The sequence below is a fragment of the Anabrus simplex genome, chromosome 4 (assembly GCF_040414725.1).
Source record: "Anabrus simplex isolate iqAnaSimp1 chromosome 4, ASM4041472v1, whole genome shotgun sequence".
In the NCBI taxonomy this organism is placed as follows: Eukaryota; Metazoa; Arthropoda; class Insecta; order Orthoptera; family Tettigoniidae; genus Anabrus; species Anabrus simplex.
The window spans coordinates 208,726,810-208,748,132 of record NC_090268.1 but is presented as its reverse complement, the minus strand read 5'-3'; positions in this window follow the sequence as shown (position 1 = coordinate 208,748,132).

The window sequence follows — 21,323 nt, the reverse complement described above, 5'->3', positions numbered from 1 at the left end:
GACTAATGAGCTGGTATTGGCTGCATCTAGTGGCGTTTGCCTTCTTACGAATGGGGATTAGAACCGATTTAAGCCCTTCTTGTGGTATGTATCCTGTCCTTAATTAAAATAATAAATAAATAAATAAAGGATAGATGGAATATGGAGAAAAAAATCATCCCAGGAGGTTTATTGATGATGATGATGATGATGATGATGATTATGATGATGATTGTTGTTTAAAGGGACCTAACATCGAGGTCATCGGCCCCTAATGGTACGAAATAAGACGAAATGGAATGGCATATTAAAAGTCTAAAATTCTCCACTGACTAGAATTCAAAAGCGTGAGAACGAAGAATGTTTTAAATTCATGTCCATCCATTCAATCAGTGGATGCGACCCGCGTTGTCTCACATTCATATAATCTGACGTGACAAAAGAGTATTACTGACCAAGGGAGTACTGCTATAGCATAACACAATCGATTATGCGTGCAGTCAAAAGGGGGTCCTAAAAAATCGAAGTTATCGGCCCCTCATAACGGTACTGATCGCTAGCAAAGTAGAACCACGGTATTTGTTCTGTTGCGGTACTAATCAAAAGTAGCAGAGACTTGCGGTATCCCACACATTATTGTACTACCCAGAGCTTATGAAATTCGACATATAATAGAGACCTATGTTTTTCTCACTTTGCGGCGCCATGTACAGGCAACGCAAACCTATGGTGTTCATCACATAAGAGTACTAACCACAGGGACCTCTCCCTATCCCGTGGTGTTCCTCATATAGTGGGTACTAATCATAGGCAAGGCAGAACCATGGTAGCTATCATCCCATGGTCCTGCTCATATGGTGGTACTAATCACAGGTACTACAAAAGCCGACCGCACGGTGCTCCTGTGTGCTACTAATCAGTAATCACAAACCAATTTCGTACCCAATGTAATGGTGCTACGCACAAGTAAAAGCGACCCTTGGTGTTCTCCGCGTAGTGGTACGAATCACAAGTAGTTTCATGGTTCTAATACAATCAACCCTTGGTCACCCCCTTTTAGTCGCCTCTCACGACAGGCAGGGGATACCGTGGGTGTATTATTCGTCTGCCTCCCCCACCCACAGGGGGTGTGTGTTTGGTCCGCGAGAGGTATTTTATTTCCCTCAAGTCCGCCGGCAAGCCGGAGAAGACTCCCCTATCCGCCACCTGGGACGCGCCACGTGGGAGTATCACCTCTCCCCCTGCTACGCCTGCGTAGCAGGTTCGTGGAGGAGGTATATTGTCATTCTGAAAAATGTCTCACACTTTTCGGAAAAGACGATTTAAATTTTATGGACACATTATCAGAATGGACACTAACAGGCTAACTAAAAGAATTCTCAACCTGGGACTTTCATTAAAAACCAAGAACAGCCGGATTCGTGAAATTGGAACAGATCTCCAGGAAATCAACATCTCAGAAGACATTGTACAGGACAGATGTAAATTCAGAACCAAAATCTACAATCACCACTTTGAAGAAAAACCCGACACCAGAGCTACTATAACTTGTACAGAAGAATTAAGGAAGGAGCTCACCGAGAGGATGAAGAGATTTTGGGAGGAAAAGAAGGCCAACACATCAGCTAAGCAAGATCAACCGTGCTCCTGAGTAGGACATAACGATGTTAAAAATACGTAAATAAGTATATAAACATTTTAACTTGTCCTGTGTAATGAGAACACATATTGTGCATGATTCCTGCGCAAACGACATTGCCGTGTCATCGACAGAGTTTACTAATTTCTTTCCCAGCCTTTTTTTTTTTTTTTTTTTTTTTTTTTTTTTTGCTAGGGGCTTTACGTCGCGCCGACACAGATAGGTCTTATGGCGACGATGTGATAGGAAAGGGTTGGAAGGAAGCGGCCGTGGCCTTAATTAAGGTACAGCCCCCCAGCATTTGCCTGGTGTGAAAATGGGAAACCACGGAAAACCATTTTCCGGGCTGCCGATAGTGGGATTCGAACCTACTATCTCCCGGATGCAAGCTCACAGCCGCGCGCCTCTACGCGCACGGCCAAATCGCCCGGTTTTCCCAGCCTTTAAGAATGCACCTACCTAGGTAGTTACCTAAGTTCCTCTCCTGCGTTTGTATCTGCGATCTATAGACCTAGAGACCAATTCTCAGTCATACTGTATATCAACAGAGGCTTTCTCATTTGTTGACTGCTCATGAAAAGAAAGTCTGTTGCACGATATTACGCTGACCTACATGTCGGGGCGCGAGAGATGTTTAAACGTACACTGACTGACAGAGCAAATGCAACACCAAGAAGGAGTGGTCAGAACTTTATGCCAATTGCAGGGTAGACTGACGTCACTGAGGTATGCTCATGATGTGAAATGCGCCGCTGTGCTGCGCACGTAGCGAACGATAAATGGGACACGGCGTTGGCGAATGGCCCACTTCGTACCGTGATTTCTCAGCCGACAGTCATTGTAGAACGTGTTGTCGTGTGCCACAGGACACGTGTATAGCTAAGAATGCCAGGCCGCCGTCAACGGAGGCATTTCCAGCAGACAGACGACTTTACGAGGGGTATGGTGATCGGGCTGAGAAGGGCAGGTTGGTCGCTTCGTCAAATCGCAGCCGATACCCATAGGGATGTGTCCACGGTGCAGCGCCTGTGGCTAAGATGGTTGGCGCAGGGACATGTGGCACGTGCGAGGGGTCCAGGCGCAGCCCGAGTGACGTCAGCACGCGAGGATCAGCGCATCCGCCGCCAAGCGGTGGCAGCCCCGCACGCCACGTCAACCGCCATTCTTCAGCATGTGCAAGACACCCTGGCTGTTCCAATATCGACCAGAACAATTTCCCGTCGATTGGTTGAAGGAGGCCTGCACTCCCGGCGTCCGCTCAGAAGACTACCATTGACTCCACAGCATAGACGTGCACGCCTGGCATGGTGCCGGGCTAGAGCGACTTGGATGAGGGAATGGCGGAACGTCGTGTTCTCCGATGAGTCACGCTTCTGTTCTGTCAGTGATAGTCACCGCAGACGAGTGTGGCGTCGGCGTGGAGAAAGGTCAAATCCGGCAGTAACTGTGGAGCGCCCTACCGCTAGACAACGCGGCATCATGGTTTGGGGCGCTATTGCGTATGATTCCACGTCACCTCTAGTGCGTATTCAAGGCACGTTAAATGCCCACCGCTACGTGCAGCATGTGCTGCGGCCGGTGGCACTCCCGTACCTTCAGGGGCTGCCCAATGCTCTGTTTCCGCAGGATAATGCCCGCCCACACACTGCTCGCATCTCCCAACAGGCTCTACGAGGTGTACAGATGCTTCCGTGGCCAGCGTACTCTCCGAATCTCTCACCAATCGAACACGTGTGGGATCTCATTGGACGCCGTTTGCAAACTCTGCCCCAGCCTCGTACGGACGACCAACTGTGGCAAATGGTTGACAGAGAATGGAGAACCATCCCTCAGGACACCATCCGCACTCTTATTGACTCTGTACCTCGACGTGTTTCTGCGTGCATCGCCGCTCGCGGTGGTCCTACATCCTACTGAGTCGATGCCGTGCGCATTGTGTAACCTGCATATCGGTTTGAAATAAACATCAATTATTCGTCCGTGCCATCTCTGTTTTTTTCCCCAACTTTCATCCCTTTCGAACCATTCCTCCTTGGTGTTGCATTGTCACTGTCAGTCAGTATATTTCTCCTCAGGATAACCAACGGGTACAAAAATTCACAGCACAGCACACCAGATGCGGGACAGTGTTCATAAGTAGATCGAAGCCAACTGCGGCGCTCGACCAGACTTTTGTATATTTTTGCAGCTTCATGTGCCAAGCTCATATAACGGAACGAAATGAAAATATTTTACGACATTCAAATGGCAAGCGCTGTTCCTTTCCAGTGGTAATAAGACATTGTGCTGGCAGCAATGACGTCACGCGGGCTCAATTGCAGCCAGATGAAGTCTGATGAGTAGGACTCACGTATATAAAATTGTCGGAAACGAACAACAGTCCCCCCGTGTAGCTCAGCATTCAGTAGAGTGAAGGAAAAATATATATCCCTCTAGAGACGCCTATCAAATTAATTTAAAAATGTGAAGCGAGGACGAACACTGGGTTCTTAGCCGCTCAAATATGAGCACCAAATATTAGAATGTACAAATTAGTTTCATTTGAATACTATTGCTTCTGAGTGCAAATTTTGGGCAGGAAAGGCTTTTTTTTCCCCTTTCACTAATAATGACCATCTTAAACAAGTGTAGCAATAAGGTAGGCCAAACGTTTTGGACATATTCCTCACTCGAAGAAGAAGAAACATGTTAAAGGGTGATGATGATGTCATGATGATGTCATCTAGGTCATAGGCCCCCAATGGTGTGATGAAATGAAATGAAATGAAATGAAATGAAATGAAATGATTATCAACATCCAAAAGAAATCCACCGACTAAAATTCAAAAGGACGACGATAAAAAATGATTATGAATTTAAAACAATCTGTGGATTCGTCCCGCTAAGTCCACCCATCCCATAAAATACCTTAAAACAAGTATAAACGGAACAAAGAACTGCTTCCAAAGCAAAACATATATATATCGGCATAATATACACACTTAAACACAACGTTTTTGGAGAGAAGTGTTTAGTACAGAAACAAGGGACTAAAAAGCGATGTTTTCAAAAAATGTTGTACTGAATAGAAAAATTAAAAAAATGGACGAATATCTGTAATGAATAAACCCCCGTGTTAAATCACGCAAGAAGGTACAAAGAAAGTATGAGAAGAAATGAAGCCTTTGGTATGAACCGTTTCTGAGATAAATGTACCTAAAAACAGTAAATTTAACATTATAGATATAGACCCTACCGGGTCCCCTTAAGTACTTTCAACTTACATTATTAATTAAAAACATTTAAGCTCTTCAGGCCTCTTCAATCGCGGAATTACCAGCATTCTGCCCCAGTGTAGCAGTGAGCTCATCAGTTGGATTGCTACACCTTTCCAAGACACTGGCGGCTAGTGCGCCGTTGACACACCACTGCAAGCCTCCTATGTAGGACAATGCAATGACGGTGCGCTAGTGGAAGCATGTGCCTCCACTAGTACACAAATTCCCGCCTTTCACCTTCTAAATCAAAAATTAAGTTTCCAGGAGGACACCGTATATGTGCCATCCAGAAGTCCTTGAAACTCACACGCCTGCTTCTCTCTCTCTCTCTCTTCAGTTTACTTCCTGGTCACTTTGCACTGCTCCGCGTTCTGCTGATCTCAGCTGCCTCGTGCGTACACATTTCTCATCGGTCAACGTGCTCTGTGTATTGTACTTATCCTTTGTAACTGCTCCACCGACCGAGTTCGAGTCCACTGCCGGTCACCCGCCACTAATTTGTTTCCTCTTATGCAGGCGATTAGTCCCACACGCCTAGCTTTTCCCAGATGGGATTTGAGCGATTTCTGGTCCACGTAAGCTTCTTACTCCAGCTCCTGATTGATCCATACATTTCCCCCTTTCAATTAGCATGTATTTTACAATACATTTTTCACCAATAGGGTTGAAGCGATTCTCACTTTCACCGGTCTCTTGCCTATTGTCTTCCCCATTCGCTGGATATCATCAATGTCGGCTTCCCTGCAGTTGATCCTCAACCTCTCATTAATTAGATCTAGCGCTTTACGTACTAGATCTTCTTTGGCATTTTCAGGTGGCCCCTATATAAAATTACTTTTCTTACAAGTTTCCTGGTGGAGCTTTTTCTTCTGCCACCTCAGTTCTTTTATTTCTTCTTACATTCTCTTCACCTTATCCCTCAAACTTGCCATGTCCTTATAGCTTTGGACCACCATTTCTGTTACCTTTCTTAGGTCCTCTTTCACACAGTCCTTTATTTATCTCAGTTCATTGGCTTGTTCCCGTAGGAACTCTCTTGTTTCTTTTGCGTGGCCCTTGAAAATTTCCATTTTCTTCTCCAACTCTTTCCATCCAACTATATGAACAGGTCAAGGTCCAGGGTTCATTTTCACCCCTCCTATGACCAACAGCACCGCCGCTTGCTGTCCGGCACTGTATTCCACATTACGCCTGGAGGGCCTGCCTCTACCATGCGAACGACCTATCATAGCCCAGTACTGTTCAGTCGATATCCCCATGTCAGCACTCACTCAATGAACAACCTCCCTCTTTGCTTGCACGATTACAACAGATTGCGGTCAGTATGAGAAATGGGTACCTTGCCGTATTGACCCCAGTCCTGCACGTGTTTTCCACACACGACAGACCTTACAAGTGATGTTCTTAAATTGATCGACAAGGAAATTCTTCCTCTCGGACAAATATGGAAGTTAGTTTGAGTTCGGATTCACCACTGCATACATATGCCCAAGAGTACGTAACGTGGCGTGTATCTTCACAAAATCAGTGGTATCTTCTTCTTGCTTCCGAATTTGGTCAACTGTGGACCGCGTGAAACTTGATGTTTTCTGGCCAGTCTTCTTCTTTTCTCTTCCCACAACTACTTTATTCGTGCACTCATTTTTCTCTACTCCTCAGATATTAAAAATTTGGGCCTGTTCTTCCGCTGCTCTTAATTGAATTTGTGGTCATCTACTCGAGTTCTGAACTTCTTCCTGTTGAGGATCAACTATGGTGTTATTTTAATTTCTTCTGCGTCCTTCTTAACCTCCTCCACCCATTTTGTTGCCCTCCTCAATTCAATTATATATTTAAATATTCTTTTAGTCAGGCGGTTGTCATCCATTCTCACGAGATGTCCGTAAAATTTCAGTCTTCATTTTCGCATTGTGTCCGTGATCTTTTCGGAATACTTGTACAGATCCTCATTTCTCCTTTTCCTCCATGTCCCATCTGTCGTTTCCTGAGGTCCAAGAATTTTCCTCAGAATTTTCCTTTCCATCTTCTCCATTTCTTTTAGTTTCCCTTTTTTATTTAAGGCATTCTGAACCGTACAGCCCCTCTGGCTTTACAACAACGTTGTAGCGTTTAATTTTGGCTTTGTAGGATATTGTCCGTTTATTGTACCTGTAGGCCAGCTCCAATTTTCTAGCTCTTTCCTTGTTTGCCTCCTTGTCTAGTCCATTGCGTTGGATCAGTTCTCCCAAATACTTAAACGTTTCTACTCTTCTAACCTTTCCGCACTTCAATCCCATGTTTTTCTCTCCCCGATGACGGTACTCCATATACTTCGTCTTTTCGTAGGAGACTTTGAGACCTGTTTTCTTCGCAGTGTCATGTCAGTAGTATTATACGCACATGGTTCGGCTGTGGTTGAGTTGAGTCCCAGCACTCTGAGAGTTGATTACAAACCGCAGGGCTCTCTAGTAGGGCCTTCCTATCTGGGATAAGTTGGTCTTGATCCACCAGGAATGATGTGGGTACCATTGCTCTTCAGCAAGAAGTCTACAAACGACAGCGCCACTTTTGAGCCAAACCTGTGTGGAGAGAAGTTTTCACTACCGCGTGACGCTGTAGAGATTGGTACAGTGATGTGTTGTGCGTATTTGAAGCTGTGTATATTCAAACGAATAAAAACATCCAGGATCTAAGCCATAAGAATTACTTAAGCGACGCTAAAATCTCCGAACCGATAAAAGATCGAAAGCGGCACCCACTGATGAAGGTGGCTGCGCTGACCATTCAGGTATGAAGTCGGATATTTTATTTATTTATTTATTTATTTATTTATTTATTTATTTATTTATTTATTTATTTACATTTCCTTAGGCCTTTGCAAATTACCATTAGACAAATAATACAATTCGCAATAACAATAATAATTTACTTGAAAACCTGTTTTAAATTGATTTTTTATGCATGCACGCCTAGTTATTCTTCATAAACAATATAACTAACTCCACATAATTTTTGTTGAACGTTTCAGAGCGAATATCCTGCTGTCGGTTCACGTATCTTATTCTCCCTTCTCGATTTTGTCGATGTCTTTCCTGGTTGGAATTACTTTTTCTTACAACTTGCTTTACGTCGCACCGACACAGATAGGTCTTATGGCGACGAGGGAACAGGAAAGGGTTAGGAGTGGGAAGGAAGCGGCCGTGGCCTTAATTAAGGTACAGCCTGATGTGAAAAAGGGAAACCGCGGAAAACCATCTTCAGGGCTGCCGACAGTGGGATTCAAGCCCACTATCTCCCGAATACTGGATAATGGCCGCACTTAAGCGACTGCAGCTATCGACCTCGGTGGAATTATTATTATTGTTACGGAGTTATCCATGGTAGTTAGAGGTGAAAGAAGGTGCGGGTTGGAATAGGTCTCAACTACAGAAGCACGAAAGATGAATTAAAAATTTTAATAAGGTTATATTTTCAACAATGGTAGCATAGAATTTTGAGCATACAACAAATAACAACAAGTTAAATCAGGTACACAATTTGATGATGATGCTTGTTGTTTAAAGGGGCCTAACATCGAAGGTCATCGGCCCCTAATGGAATGAGATAAACGACATGAGAGATGATGTTAAAATTTTAAAAAACATATCCACTGACTAGAGTTTTAAAAAAAATGATGGAGAAAAATGAGGGTGAGATTAAAACAATCAGTGGATCTAATACGCAATGCCTTATTTTCGAATAAATTAAGAGAATCTACAGAAAACCAAAAGAATAAGGCATTGCCTGGTAGTACATAATTTACGAGAGACGTTAAAATAACACATTAAAATACGCAACACAAACTAAAATTAAGTCAATAGGATAAAAGCGAAAGTGACACAAAACACACTAGGACAAAGGACAGCATCACACACGAGAAAACAGTCCACTATCCCTCATAAAGCGGACGACGAGGTCTGCTGACTGCTCGTCATCACGCAAGATAAGGGAGATAGTACTCGGAAGGTTAAGACTACGGCGCAGATCGACCAGGTCCACACACTCCGTAAGGATGTGTACCACGGTAAGATGGTCGCCGCAGGTACACACCGGAGGGGGTTCTCCTTTCAAAAGATGCGAGTGAGTCAAGATACCATGGCCGATCCGAAGACGACATAATACCACGGATTCCCTCCGCGAAGCCCGAAGGGAAGTCCTCCATACCTTCGTTGTTCCTTTTATCGCTCTCAGCTTATTGGGAAGTGGAATGGCCTGCCACTCCATCTCCCAATGGGACATAACAAGATGTCGCAGCTGGGAGCGAATATCACTTACTGGAACCTGGAAAGGCAACGGGGGCAGTGTAACTGCCTCCTTGGCAGCCTGATCTACTAACTCGTTTCCCTCTATGCCCATGTGGCTTGGGAGCCACAGAAACGTGATTCTGGTGCCAGCATCCCAACACCCGGCCAGCAGGTCCTGGATTAGCTGCACCAGAGGGTGCCGAGGGAAACAGGTATCTATAGACTGGAGCGAACTCAAGGAGTCGGTACACAGAAGAAAGTGTCGGCGCTCATTGTACAGTGTGTACCGCAGAGCCTCATAGATAGCATAGAGCTCTGCTGTGTACACACTACAGGTTGCCGGAAGAGCAAAAAGGAACCTATCATTGTTAACAACGAACGCACAGCCCACCTTCTTATCTGTCCTCGAACCATCCGTGTAGACGACGACTGAACCTGGATAGCGGCCAACAACGGACAGGAAGAGCCTCCGATAAATCGAAGGGTCCGTGTTTTCCTTTGGGCCAGTGTGCAGATCCAGGATTACTTCAGGTCGTCGTACGACCCACGGAGGTACCCCACTTGGTTGTCTGACAAGGCAAGGAACCGAAGGTACGTCAAACAATTCGGAAATGCTATCCAAGCGTATCCCAACCGGCCGCGTCGCTCGAGGACGAGCAGCGTACAGCAAACGGTTGCCATTGTTGAACACGCAAGGATAGCTTGGATGAAGTGGCATCTGTCGCAAATTTGCAGCATATGTAAGTAGAAGTTGCTGGCGCCTCAGGTGTAAAGGCGGCATACCAGACTCAGCGAGCAGGCTAGCGATGGGGCTTGTACGAAAAGCTCCCGTCGCCAACCGAACCCCGCTGTGGTGGATACTGTTCAGCTTCGCAAGAACGCTTGGCCTTGCGGAGCCATATGCTGCACTGCCGTAGTCTAACCGGGATAAAATGTGTGCCCGATAGAATCGCAGGAGCACCGTGCGGTCAGCCCCCCAAGAAGTGCTGCTAAGAAACTTAAGGATATTAAGCTTCCTAGTGCATCGCACTTTTAACTGCCGCACGTGTGGCTCCCACGATAATTTACTGTCAAAAAGGAGCCCAAGAAATCGGTAAGTGTCAACAACTGGAAGAACGACGTTGTCTAAATAAAGCTCAGGATGGGGGTGAAGAGTACGTTGACGACAAAAGTGGACAACGGAGGTCTTTGCGGCAGAAAACCGAAAGCCATGTTCTAAGGTCCACTGCTCCACCCTCCTAATAGCGTGTTGTAATTGTCGCTCTGCGACTGCCATATTACGCGAGCTATAGTGCAGAGCAAAATCGTCCACATATAGCGACGGTATAACTGCTGGACCAGCAGCAGCAACAATACCGTTGATGGCAATTGCGAACAGAGTGACACTAAGGACCGATCCCTGTGGGACTCCATTTTCTTGTACGTGGTATTGCGAATATGTCCTCCCTACTCGGACACGGAATAGACGGAGGGACAAGAAATTCGCAATAAACGCCGGCAAATTACCTCGGAATCTCCATTGATGCAGGGCTGAAAGGATACCATATCGCCATGTGGTGTCATAAGCCTTCTCTAAGTCAAAGAAAACAGCCACCAAGTGCTGTTTGCGGAGAAACGCATCCTGGATAGAGCTTTCCAGCCGTACCAAGTGGTCAGTGGTGGATCGAGCGGCTCGAAATCCACATTGGTACTCGGACAAGAGTCCTTGTTTCTCCAGACACCACACAAGCCGGCGATTAACCATCCTCTCAAACAGCTTACACAGGCAGTTTGTAAGGCAAATCGGTCGGTAACTTCCTGCATACTTAGGATCTTTGTCAGGCTTGAGGACAGGAATAACTATGCCCTCTCGCCACTGAGACGGAAAATCACCCTCCATCCAGATTCGGTTGAACACACGAAGGAGATAGAGTAGACTATCATCACTAAGGTGTTTCAACATCTGGTTATGGATGTTGTCCGGTCCAGGAGACGTGTCCTTGCAAAGCGCTAGGGCGCTGCGGAGTTCCCACTCCGTAAAGGGCACGTTGTAGTCCTCTGAAGCTTGAGAGGCAAAACTAAGGTGAGAACGTTCCGCCTCCCGCTTCAGAGCGAGGAAATCAGGATGGTAATTCCCGGAGCCAGATACATCCGCGAAATGACTAGCGAGGTGGTCAGCAATCAGGAGGGGTTCAGTGACGATATTGCCTGCAATGGAAATTCCCGGTACAGAAGATGATCCTTGGATACCCGAAATACGTCGAAGCTTAGTCCACACCTGAGATGATGGAGTATGTGACGTCATAGACGACACATATCTCTCCCATGAAGCCTTCTTACTTTGGCGAATAAGAACTCGCGCCTTAGCGCGGAGTTTCTTAAATGTTACCAAGCTGGCCGCAGTGGGCTGTCTACGGTAATGTTTGTGAGCGCGACGGCGTTCTTTGATAGCTGCTGCGATGTCTTCGTTCCACCAAGGAACGAGCTTTCGGCGAGGAGTCCCCGAGTAGAACGGAATGGACTCCTCAGCAGCAGCAAGAATAACCTGGGTGATGTAAGTTATTTCCTCGCCTACGGTCCGCCTGATTTTGTCGTTAAAGACAGCTAGTGATGTGTACTTTGGCCAATCAGCATGTTTAAAAATCCATCGAGGGGGAGCCTCGACGGATTTGTGGTTCAGCAAAGTAAGAATTATGGGAAAATGGTCACTGTCACAAAGATCGTCATGTGTGTTCCACCGAAACAGCGGAACCAACGTTCGGCTGCACAGACTTACGTCTATGCGAGAATAAGTGCCGTAACGTATACTGAAGTGTGTTGGTTCCCCTGTGTTGAAAATACATAAATCCAGCTCTGTTACTAATGTTTCCAGCTCTCTTCCCCGGGGGCAAGGTGACTCAGAGCCCCAGATGGGGTGATGGGCGTTGAAATCGCCCAACAAGAGGAAGGGAGGTGGAAGCTGATCTAGAAGATCAGTGACATCATTGATGTTAAGAGCCTCACCTGGTGGAAAATAAACATTACACACTGTAGTTATGACAGGCAGCGGTACGCGAACAGCTACTGCCTCCAGCGGGGTTCGTAGTGGAACCTCCTCGCTGTAGGTATCAGAACGGACAAAAATGCCAACGCCACCGGAAGCCCGGTGAGCATAATGTCGTTCTGTCGAGTATAGTCGAAAATTTCTCAGTACCGTATGATGACCAGGTCGGAAATTTGTTTCCTGGATACAGACTATACTCGCCGAATACTCGCTAATGAGCTGGCGCAACTCGGCAAGATGCCTATCATAACCGTTACAATTCCATTGTAACAGTGCCATAATGTAAGTGTGGACTATTGTGGTTTAGGTTAGGAGCAGCGTAATGCCACCTAACCTAACCTACACTCACCTCCCCATCCGAGGATGGAGATTCATGCTCCACGTGCATCTCCCCGTCACTAGACGAGGTGAAGCATGCCTTCAATTTCTTCGACGTTGTTTTGGGGTGGGGTTTCCTCTTACGAGTGGAGCGCGCAGGTCTTCTAGGAGGAAGACCCGCTGGCGTGGAATCAGGCCCTCCGGGTGGAGGGCGTGAAGCCCCATTCGTAGGAGAAGTGGAAGAACGCCTGCTAAGGTCGCTCTTCTTCCCCACAGTCGATTCTTGTTGAGACGGGCTGGGAGGTGGTTTCCCAGCCCTGGTCGACGATGCTGCCTCCGCCGGCTTGGGCTCGGCTGTCGCCGACCGCGTGAGGGAAGGAGACGTTGTCTTCTTCCCCTGTTGTGCCGGCGTAGGTTTCCTAGCCGGCACAGGTATGTTGGTGGTCGAAGGCCGGGACGGACCCACCTTCGAGCTGGTTCTCTTTGGCTTGGGCGCAGCGATCTTCTGGGCAGGTGTTCCAGTTGAAAATGAGGAACCTGGCAGGGACTGTGCTATCAAGCTGAAGTCAAGTGTCTTGGCCGGTGCATTCAGAGAATTAAACTTACGGCGCGCTTCCTGGTAGGAAAGACCATCCAGGGTCTTGATCTCCTGGATCTTCTTCTCGCTCAGATAGGTCGGACAATTCCGATCCCGAGGAGAATGAAGACCAGAGCAGTTAGTGCACTTGAACGGAGGTGTACACTCCTCCGCGCCGTGAGCTACTTTCCCACATGTACCACACACTGACGGATTCGAACAACGAGATACCATGTGTCCGAATCTCTGGCATTGATAGCATCGCATAGGAGGCGGGATGTACGGCCTCACATCGCAACGATAGGTTGTTACCTTGACTTTCTCGGGCAACACTGACAATTTGAAGGAGACTATGAACGCACCCGTGGCAACGTCTTCACCGTTGACTTTGCGTGTGATACGCCGGACGTGGGTCACGCCACGGTGCTTCATGTCTTCCATCAATTCATCGTCAGTGTTCAGGACGAGATCACGGTGGAAAATAACTCCACGAACCAGATTCAATGTTTTGTGCTCTTCCACTTTGACGGGGATGTCGCCAAAATGGTCACACTTAAGCAATTGATCGGCCTGGAGCGCAGTGCTCGTCTTCAGAAGCAAACCACCATTGCGCATTTTCTTCAGGTCCGCAAGTTCGCCATATACACCTTCGATGTATCTACTGAATAGAATGGATTTAACCAGCTTGAAGTCCTGCCCATCGGTTCTGGTAGCAACCAGGAACCTAGGGAAGCTGGATCCCAAATTCAATCGCTGCGCCTGTTCCCAAGGGGTTGCCCCCCTTAGAGAATCCAAAGTTAAAGACTTGGGTAGCGAACTACCCGAGGTTGCTGGCGGAAGTTGTTTCGACGCCATCCCGAAAGTATCCTCCCCGAATGCCACCCACTCCGATCAGGGGTCTCTGTAGCCGAACCAAGCAGCCAAGGCAATACCCACCTGGTCATAGCAGGTATTGCCCGGGGTCCGATGTTGAACGATGCCTAATACGGGATGACTGAGGCAATGAGCACTAGGACTCCCTTCCTCCAGTCACCCGCAATAGCATGTACCCCATAGCGTATACAGAGCACTAAATATAGAAAAAATAAATAAAAATAATTAATAATAATATGTCCTTCTGGCATTCGGCTGTGCGGGGACCTGCGTTGTCAGGCGGATACCACTGCCCGGGTACATGACACTCCCACCCGCCGCGTCCTGGGTGGTTGCTGGCACGGGCTTTTGAGCGTAGTCGCACACATAGGAGCTCCATCGCCGAGCAGCACGCACATCAAAATTTTGAGTGGTCTACATCTGACCCTCAGAAAAATAATAAAAAATAAAGAGGGGACCACGGCCACATAACCCTTTAAGTCGCCTTCTACGACAGGCAGGGATTACCTATGGATGTATTCAACCTCTCCCATCCACAGGAGGTCCAACACATTATACCAAACCACAATCCATGTCCGCGCCAAGGTCGCCCCTTTTTGTCGCCTCTTACGACAGGCAGGGGATACCGCGGGTGTATTCTACATGTGCGTCCCCCACCCGCAGGGGGTGGTACACAATTTAGAGAATATTTAACCGGTTCCCACTAGGGGGAAATAACAGACAATCAGGTATACAGCCGCTGTACCAAAAACCAGTTAAGTGATTTTTTCACATATTGGGCTACGGCCCGAATTCATTAACTCTTGAGCTCTCAGCTCACAATCTCAAAAGCTACAGGGCAGAAAACCCCTAAGTCAAGGAGCACTTGCTCCTAATTACAATGTTAAAGAAAAGAGCAGAACCGCTCTCAATATTACCAGCCTATCAAAGGCTACAACCTTCATTTCAGACTGCCCTCAAGGCACACTAAGAAACAGGGGTATTTGATACCCAACCTACAGGGCCTTTACATGAGGAAAACAAAACATCAGGTTAAATCACTGGTCCATAATACGAGATTGAATGGAGGCGATAACTTGCACTCCTACACTAAGTTTTTGTCTGAAACCTATGTGGCGCTAGGCCGATGATACAGGGGCTAATCCCAATCTATGGAGGTGACTAGTTGGCAAATAAGTTTAAGACTTTAAGAAGGAAGGAAGAGAAAAACGGTTACGAAAACATAGTCACCTCAAATTCAAAATGAAGGGGAGTTCGAGAGGGTGAAGCACTCTCTATCCGCGCTTTACAGATTTGTAATTTGTAGATAGACAGAAAAGAATTTACATTTTAAAAGGGTAGGTTACATGCTTAAGGTTTCGAACCCTCCCCGAGAGTTAAACTGCTGAGCTAGCACGAAATGAAGATGTCAACAGGCCATTACCTTGTAGATGAACTGCTTCCCGAAGAAAAAGGCGCTTCCCGCCCCCTGCTACATAATCACGCACTAAGAGAGATGTTACTGAAGTGGCCCGGAGACAAGAAAATCAGTGGTTTTTATACCCAGGTGGAAAATTCGAGACCTTTCATGAATGATAACAACCCGCCCACAAATTTTTATTGGTCGGCTAAAGATTACAAGACAAAACTGAAGAAGAAATCTAGGATTGGTGGAAAATTAATTTAGAAAATTTAGGATTGGCTAAATTTAAAACTGACGGAAAGAGAAGGGTTATACTGCCAACCCAAAAAATGAATGAAAGAAATTTATCAAAGAACAAACTTATGAATACCAAATTTCTTCAAAAAAAAAAAAAAAAAACAGTTCCTTCACTTCGCACTAGGGTGCATAATTATAGTTCTTAAGTAGTGCCATCTAGAAGAGAATGTCCACACTTCTTGCTACAGAGCAAACAAATACAAATCGAAATAGACATAGTTCAGAACACTTCAAAATTTACAGTAGACACATCTTCCGAGAAACCGTTGAGTTAATACAGTTTGTTTAAAGTTCAGGCTTCGTCCTGTAGAGGTATTTCAACTGGCGCAATATTTGAATTTGCGGCGCGGAGGTGTACCGCCCGGTACAATTATTATTATTATTATTATTATTATTATTATTATTATTATTATTATTATTATTATGGTATGATGGTGATAAGCGTCAGGAGATTTACACAAGATAATGAGAGCATTACCAGACTCAGCCACGGGCCCCATTTTCGCCATCCCACGTACCAAAAGTGAAAATCCATGGTGGAAAGGGTGGTTAAGGAATATTAAAGCTGTACTTTAACCACTATGGGGCTTTAATCTTCAAACAATCCGAACTTCAGCAACGGCACTGTGTTTTTCTGCTGCTGAATATGCTTCCCCAGTCTAATGCAGTTCATCTCATGACATACAGGTAGATAGGACGTCTATGAATCCTGTACGTTGTTTACCGGTTGCTGAAGCCTACTCCGACAGATAATCTAATTATCTGATTGGAATAGGGCCACCCCGTGTACGTAGAGGAGTAAATGCCAAAAGGAGTGAAACAGAGCAGCGCTCAACTGCTGTATGGACATGGTCCTCCTAAGCAACTTCCGAGATCCTGGAAGAGCTTCCTGAGGACATCAGAGGTGCTTACCGTCTTACCACAGAAGGCAAGGCTGGAGCTGTGGAAGAAGACCCCCTCACCTCCACGGATGGATACCAGTAGCTGAGCAGTTACCAGCTGCGCATTATGAAATCTGGCTGGTGTGGAAGTCCCTGAACAGGGTAGACCAGGAGTGGAGAGATCCAAGATAACTCGAGGAAATGGTAGCTCACCACAAGTGATACAAGGTGAGAATGTAAACAAGAATGAACTACGAGCCACATACTTCAGTACCCTCTGTCCCCAGTATCTTGCACAGAGGACGATCTCCTAAAAACCACTCCATTGCAAAATACTGGCCATGTGTATAGTCCTCTCCGTGTAAGGACGTACACTAAGGGTGCAACCTTACCCTTTCTCCCCTGTAATATTAAGGTATTGATTTATAGTGACTTTTCTTGCTGTTGGGTCTTTTTCAGTGTCGGTAACCATACAGTTTAGGGACCCTACTTGCCGATACGACGTCTTACTGTTACCGTTAATCTGGCACGTTGGCAACGTTCACTCACTGTTCTAGCGTGAATTGTGTGTTGCCACCGCATTGCCTCTAAAGTCACTAGCGATACATTTGCGAGAATATTTAAAGCATATTTTCTTTTTCTGTGGGATTGTAAATCTATTTGGCTAATACCAGGTAAGTAGAATTGTGGCATGTTCGGATAATGCATTTAATAACATAGTTTGTGTGAAATGATGAGCACATCATTTTATTAATTACGTTCCTATTTCGTCCCATACTTATACGAACAGAATTCGATTGGGATGTCTAAGAAGGAATAAAAATCTGCAAAAACTCCTCCGAAAAGGAAACCAAGGTTACGTCCTTTACAAGCTTCAGGTCAAGAAATGCTTGTACATTGCTACGAGCAATTGAAACAGGAAGACGACGAAGAAGGTATCAGTCGTAGTGATACGAAGCTAATGGCAAGAGTTTCATTATTAACTGGGGTAAGTGTTCGTTTTTATCTTGTTTCTATGATAAGTTTCTGGCATAATGACAATCAGTTGAAAAGGGGCAGTATTTCATTCTGAACCTAACCTAACCTAACCTAACCTGATCATGTAGGCCTAGGCCTATACCGGTACCATGTCTTGTGTCGACTTCGATACGGTTCGTAGACTTAACCTTTTACCAAGGGAGATGTTCAATAAATTTCCAAATTCTTTGCAATTATTGAAGAAAATACTAGGCCTATCCCTGAAACTACATCTTCTGTCCTAAGTGCAGATCAGTGGTGACTGATTGATTGAAATTGACTGGCACTAGGTCGGAAGTGGCATTGTAACTTACCGCTCATTGAGCTCTGTACGTGGTTTTTGATTTTGACTTCTCCACTGTTATTAAAAAGACTTGCAGGTATTCACTTTAGGCCAATGATTAACCTTAGAGAGGTATTTCAATCAAAACTTACTCAGTGTATTTTCATATAATATTACTGGATATTTGTATCAGTAAATTACTTGTATTGTAGGCCTATTTATTATGTTTATTCTGCATTCGACAATCTCCACCTGAATCAGTGCTTGATACCTGACTGTTGAACACCTTCCAAGCTTCTTATTTCTTACTGCCTGATATAGGTTCAGTGTTCGCAGCAATTACATTTGTTCTAAGGTATTGAAATGGGTGTTTATACTTATATCTTTTATGCAAGTGATCGTGGACTTCTAATCCAGATATAGGCCTACTAATGGAGATACATTCATGAGAGATGTTACGATAAAGTAGTGTAAGTAGTAATTAATTGACTTCATCATCAGGTGACTTTGCTACACAGTAGTTGGTTTTACTTAAAATCAGACAGCTTTTTGTATCATTCAACAGAAATCACATTTTTTATTAATAGGCCTATACTTTTTTTAGAACAAATAACTTCATACTAAAACTTAAAATTCTTACAGGTGCTGATTTGATATTTGGTACAAACTTGAAGAGAAATCAGGATTACCATGGTGCTATGAACAGCGAGAAATTTCAGATGTGGGTGAAGACGCAATTAATCGTAGGATTAAGAAATATAGGACCCTGTGTTATTGTAATGGATAATGCACCATATCACTGTAAGCTTGTTGAGCATCAACCAACAACGAAATGGAGGAAGGATCAATTAGGGGTAATTATACTTAATTGAATATTTCCTTCTACTGAATGATGTTTAATGATGTTACAGAAATTAATTTTTATTTTTCCTTTAATTTACAGTCATGGTTAAGGCAGAATGGAGTTTCTCCACCAGAAAATGCCACAAAAGATAAGCTGAAAAGGTTGTGTAATATGAATCGAAGTCACTTAAAGAGGTACAGAAGCACGTAAACATAAGTTTAGATAATGTTGTTTACACTCGTGTATTTGACTTTCATGTATGCATAACAATATTTCTCTGTTTCTTTAAAACCAGGTACATTGTTGACGAGATGCTGCACAGTGAAGGCCATACTGTCTTACGACTTCCTCCATACCACTCATTTTTCAATGCCATCGAATTTGTATGGTCTGTGGCAAAACAGTATTATAACAAAACAGTGGCTTCAAGACCTGGTCACGGATTGGACAGAGCTACAGCTGTGTGGAAAGAATCTCTTGATCAGGTAGGCCAAGTGGAAATGTTATTTATTGGATATATGCAAGTGGAGTTTATAATATACTTGTCAGGTTGTGATACTTCAATATATCTTATAGGTGACAGCAGAGATGTGGAGAAATGAAGTAAAACACACTGAGAAGAAGATTGTCGAGTTCTACAATAATGAGGTGAGAGGTCTTCCTGAAGTGGAGGAACTAGTCATTCATCATGGAAGCAGTGAATCGGAGGAGGAAGATGAAGAAGATGAAGAAGAAGAAGAAGAAGAAGAAGAAGAAAGAAGAGAAGCCGAGGAGTTAGCTGTACCATTGTAAGAGCCATTCCATGAGATTAAGAATGTTATAACTTTGCTGGGAAATAATACATTTCTGATTGCCCCGTCCTTTCTGATATAACGAAGTTACATTTCAAAATTGTGGGAATTGTGTATCTACAAGTTACAGGGCGGTATAGATGTGCAGGTGGGGATCAGTGTCCAATCGGAGTGGAATTATCTAGAACTGCTGTGGCGCAATGTGATGAGGAGCGGGCAAGGGGGGGAGAGAGAGAGGGAGACAGCACTCTGTCACCAATACACGATGTAAACATTGTACGCCTGTTAAAATACTGACATAACTTAAATTTTATACACTATCTAATGGTTTTCCACAGTTCTCTGAAAGTCACAACTCACGTATACTGTATATATATAGAGAGAATTACATATAAAAATACCTGTGTCCACAATAAGTAGCCCACATATTAAATATAAATCAATTTGCTTTACGTCGCATCAACACAGATAGGTCTTATGGCGACAAAGAGGATAGAAGAGATAGGAAAGGGCTAGAAGTGGGAAGGAAGCGGCCGTGGTCTTAATTAAGGTACAGCACAAGCATGTGTCTGGTGTGAAAATGGGAAACCACCGAAAACCATTTTAACGGCTGCCGACGGTAGGATTTGAACCCACCATTCCCCGAATGCAAGCTCATAGCTTCGCGACCCTAAACGCACGGCCAGCTAACTCGGTCATCTTTGAAAATGTCTTTTTCTATCAGCAGAGGCTTTTTTAAAATCGTCATATTTTGTATAGGCTACAGGAGATGTACAGTAGCCCACTGGTTTTCTGATTAAACATCATTTATTTAATCTATTGCATCAGTCTACTTACATACTCACTGTCCACGTACATCGGTAACCTCGTGATTCGATTATTGAAGTATTGTGCAATGATGCGACATACAAACTAAGAGAATACCGAGTGGTTCTTCCAAATATAAAACAGACAATTTCGAGTGGTCATGAGCATGACTCATAGTCATAGGGTAGGCTAAATAATAATGTTATTGGCTTTATGTCCCACTATCAACTTTTAGGTTTTTTTTTGAGACGTCGAGGTGCTGGAATTTAGTCCTGCAGGAGCTCTTTTATGTGTCAGTAAATCTACTGACATGAGGCTGAGCACCTTCAAATACCACCGCACTGAGCTCGGCCCTGCCAAGTTGGGTTCAGAAGGCCAGCGCCTCGACCGTTTGAGCCACTCAGCCAGGTGTGGAGGCTAGAGAGCTGAGTTTAAGTAATTGTCGAACGTCAACTAGTTATAAAGATACTGATTGATTAAACTAATACAGTAATTAGAATAACCTAATTGACTACCTACTTACAACCTAGGTACTTTGGAATTGTGTTCTATCTTTTTAACACTGCAAATAAATCCATGTATTGTTTAAAACTCCCTGTAAGAAGAGGACAGTGGATGCGAATAGGTATTATTTTCAAATGAGCTGAGCTCGAGAGTCCATTATAGCATACGATTTTTTCAGTGTACCATGACTCTGTATGTATTGCTTCAGAGGAAGTTCGGCTCCCCGCCAATGTCCAGTGTGCCTATAAGGAGCCGTGTGTGTCGTGTGGCTCACTGAGCCGTGATTGTGCATGATTTGTGTGCCGTGAGCTTGCCGTTCCTGTGAATCGATTCACTCGGACACTGAATGAATCGATACACTGCTTCGAATCAAGCACTCAGTAGCCTACACTAGTAGAGGTACATAGTACATTACCATTAAGATAGATAGCATTGCAAAGTAATTCGTCTTTACCATAATAACAATAATAATAATAATAATAATAATGATAATAATAATAATAATAATAATAATCGTATGGCCTCAGCTACCATGTGCAGACATTTCAAGTTGACGCCATCTGGCTGTCT